The sequence below is a fragment of the Molossus molossus genome, unplaced genomic scaffold, assembly GCF_014108415.1.
Source record: "Molossus molossus isolate mMolMol1 unplaced genomic scaffold, mMolMol1.p scaffold_m16_p_2, whole genome shotgun sequence".
Classification (NCBI taxonomy): Eukaryota; Metazoa; Chordata; class Mammalia; order Chiroptera; family Molossidae; genus Molossus; species Molossus molossus.
In genome coordinates, this window is record NW_023425355.1 from 34,682,490 (window position 1) to 34,686,666 (window position 4,177).

At 41.2% G+C, this 4,177-nt stretch overlaps 1 pseudogene; it reads right to left on the bottom strand.

The window, feature by feature from the left end:
* Positions 1 to 3,313: 3,313 nt before the first annotated feature.
* On the bottom strand, positions 3,314 to 3,697 carry LOC118636661 (annotated as a pseudogene).
* Positions 3,698 to 4,177: the final 480 nt, after the last annotated feature.

Consider the following 4,177-nt stretch of genomic DNA (forward strand, 5'->3'; position numbering starts at 1 on the left):
CTTTAAGTGAATAGGTATGTAGGAAAAAACATTTTATATATATATGGTTCAGTACTACCTGCAGATTCAGGAATCCTCTGGGGGTCTTTGGAACATATTCCCCTCAGATAAAGGGGACGACTGTAATACTAACAGTGGTTAACAGTTATTAAATTCCTATTATGTGTTAGGCACTATCCTAACCATCCTACCAGGATCTTCCTAATCATTTCTCACCATGTGCTATGAAATAGATCCTATTCTTAACCCTCTTTTAGAGAGGAGAAAACAGGTTTATACAGGTTAATCTACCCCATGACCTCACAGCTAGTGAGTAGCAGTGCTGAGGTGTGGCCTCTGTCTGACTCCAGAACCTGAACACCTGTGCAATACTGTCTTCCACATCAGGGGCTCCCATCTCTGACTTTTTTCCCCAGTATAGGGGCACTATCTGACACTGGCTTCTGATCATTAGAGAGCTCTCTTGGACCCAACTGCTAACTGGGATAGGGGCCGGCATGACAGGCTACTATGGGTGTGAGCAGATGCCCTTCTACATGAACTGATAGCCCAGACCCTTTCAATCTGGCAGCCAATACCATGAGAATGAGAAACTGCTTTGAGAGGGCCTCCCAGCCAAACAATTTGTACAGTAAAAGTTTGGGAAAATACATAGCTGAGACCTGTACAGGCAGAGGCCAAGTAAACAAGATGACTCTTTCCTTTGTGTTTTCTTCCTCATTCTATAGAATCAGATTTTATAGGGTACTTTTTTCTCTTCATTGTACTTCCATGTCCCCTAGCATCTCTTGCTGATGCATCCTTCCTGGTCTCCCCAACTAACCCTAGTCCTTTACCTCCCATCTACTTTCAGTGTCATTAGTTTGTCATCTCATTTCTTATCTCTTTTGAAAATGCCTTCTCTTCTCTGCTCCAAATATCTTCACTTTTCCCTGCTTTCATTCAACTCAAACCACCTTAAGGTTGTAAAGCACTTTGAAAAGTGGCGAGTACGGCAGGGTGGTAAAATAGAGTTTTATATTATTTTGCTGTCACTGAGTTTGGAGTCTTTCAAAACCAATAGCAGTTCACAGCCCTGGCATACCTTTGTCTCTGCAGGGCTATTAACTAGCCCTAAATGAGGTCTGTGGCCATGACCCAAAGTGTGTACTTCTCAGATGATGCAGAGTCACTGCAGGTAGTGTAGTATTAGCTTGAGCAGCACTTCCCAAATTGACTTCCACAGTACCCTGAATGCGAGAGATTATTAGGTACTATGGGGGAGAAAAAGGTTTCTGGGTACAAATGAGTTTGACAAATACTGAGTTAGATAAGCTAAACTTTACTACAGGGTTTCACAGAGCCCTTAACATACTAATGAGAATCATGTATCTTCAAGAGGACATTTAGAGCCTTGCCACCCAAAGTGTGGTCTGAGGATTGGCAGTCTAGGCAACACTTGTTAGCCTGCTGGAAATGCAAAATCTCAGGCATCTACCCCAGGCTTTCTGAGTCAGAATCGGAATTTGTAACAACTTCCTTTGGTGATTTGTATGCCCATTAGATTTTGAGAAACACTGATTTAAAGTACCTGTCATTTCTAAACTTTTTTTTGTCCATGGAACACCTTTATGGAGCCTCTTCTGGGAATAGCGTTCCCTGCAACATACTTTGGAGAAATCTGCCAATTCAACCAACTGTGGATCAAAAATATTTTTTTAAATCCCAGAGATGCTAATGAAAACTACAATGAGGTATCAGCTCACACCTGTCAGAATGGCCACCATCAACAAATCATTAAACAACAAGTGTTGGCGAGGGTGTGGAGAAACGGGGACTCTAGTATACTGCTGGTGGGAATGCAGACTGGTGCAGCCACTATGGAAAACACTATGGTGTTACCTCAAAAAATTACAAATGGAACTGCCATTTGACCCAATGTTCTCACTTCTAGGAATATACCCTAAGAAGCCTGAAACACCAATCAGAAAGAATATATGTACCCCCATGTTCATAGCAGCACTATTTACAATAGCTAAGATCTGGAAACAGCCCAAATGTCCATCAGTAGACGAATGGATAAAAAAGCAGTGGTACATATACACAATGGAGTACTATGCAGCTGTAAGAAAGAAAGATCTCTTATCCTTTGAGACGACATGGAGGGACCTGAAAACTATTATCCTATGTTAAACAAGCCAAGCAGAGAAAGCAAATATCACATGATCTCACTTATTTGTGGAATATAATGAACATAACTGTCTGAGGAATGGGGTAGTCCCAGAGACATGGAAGTGGGCTACAGACTGACAATCCCCTGAAGAGGGGGTCGGGGGAGAGATAAACCACAGAACTTATATGCATGTATGTATGAACAACGGACATGGACAACAAAGCTGGGGACAAAGTGGGGAGGGAGGGGAAGGGGGGAATCAGTGGGGGAAAAATGAGAAACATCTGTAACAAAAATAAATTAATTAATTAAACAAACACAAAATAAAGTGATTGATTATTGATAGGTAAATAAATAAATCCCAGAAAGTTCCAAAAAGCAAAATTTGAATTTGCCATGTGCCAAGCACTATGCTGAATGCATGGCACACCCTGCTTGTAGCCTATATGAAGATACTACACCATTTTATATAAGGGACTCATCTGATTTGGGTATCTTCAGGGGTCCTAGACCCAATTGCCCCAGGTATACTGAGGGACAACTATACTAAGGCTATAAAACCCTTCATAGGAATTTCTCATTGTCCAAAAACTCCATAGAAATGCATTAGCCAAAGCAACACTTAGAATTGGGAGTCTGATTCATTATATGTTACCCAAAGCCTCACTATTCAGAAATTTCAAATCTTACCTGAAAGTCTTCCCATATCCCCATCCCCAATTAATTTATTTTCTGGAACCTTTTTTTTTAATTTTTATTTTATTTGTTAAGAAAATTTTTTGTGGTTTTATTGTATCATGAGGCATGGAAACATCTGAACAAATCAATATTTGGGCAGTGAAGCTGCTGTTTTCTCCTTCACTTCTTTGGGTTACTAGAGCAACTTGTCAGTAGATTAAAAAATAAATAAAAAAGACAGCCTTTTGCATTACTTAAGTCTTTCCAAGGCATGCACTGGTACAACACAAAATTTTCCTGTCAGATGTAACTAGTCTAGCTTCCAAACATTGTGCACAATACCTAGGTAGCAGCAGATCACTGCACGCACTACTACTGTGGCCTGCTTCTTTGTGTATGATGTTTGGAGCATCTGGAGGATTGTGAATAGTATCAAGAAAAGTAGGAAGGAGGAAACTGCATGGGTGCCTGGCAGGGAGGAGGTCAGCCGAGGTTGTGCAGGGTAAGCCTGAACATGTCATTGGTGCAAACCCAAGCATTGTTGGTGTTCTTTAATAGGAACATCTAGTGGAACCCCATGATGGGGTCTTCAGCATCCTTCAGCTGGTCCACAACCATGCTGATACTGCAGCTATCTGGCATGGGCTGATGGTTCTGCACCATGCTGCAATGCTGAATTTTCTGGAATGGAAGGTTAGACAACTTCTCCATAATGAGAGCTTTTTCCTGAAGTTGCTGTCCTTCCCATTTAAGGCATGACGCGTCAATGTAAATCGCCCCTAGTTGGGTTCTGTCACTATCAAATAACTGGTAGTAATGTTGAATGAAGCTGGATCCAATCTGCTCCTAAAATGGCTTGTCTCCCATTCTGGAGTATCACCCAGCCTTGTTGAGACCTGAGGGGCTGGCACGATTGTGGCAGTGGCAACCCAGCACGGTCTGATCCTGGGGACATTTTTAAGCTGTGCCACAGCTATGCTTCTTCATCTATTCTCTGGACCAGATCAACCTGTTTGTTTCTTAAATCCAGCAGCTTCTCCAGAATTCTGGAGCTCAAGATTTGAGCCTATAAAGAATGTTGCATGGTCCCCTGCTGTAGAATATTAGAAAGGCAATTTTATAGAAGCTTGGGAACTTTTCAGTCCAGTGTGTTCTGTTCTGTTAAGCTGTTGTTTTTCTTTTAGGCCTTTAAGCTATTGTGCCAAACATCAAAATAACACTAGCTATTTTGTATTCAGATCTTGAGACTCATTTGGGGGCATTGTTAATATTTTATAAGAAAATTCTCTTTTTTTTTCATTCATATTTGTGATTTTCAAGTGCGTTACTGCACTGCATTCATAAACA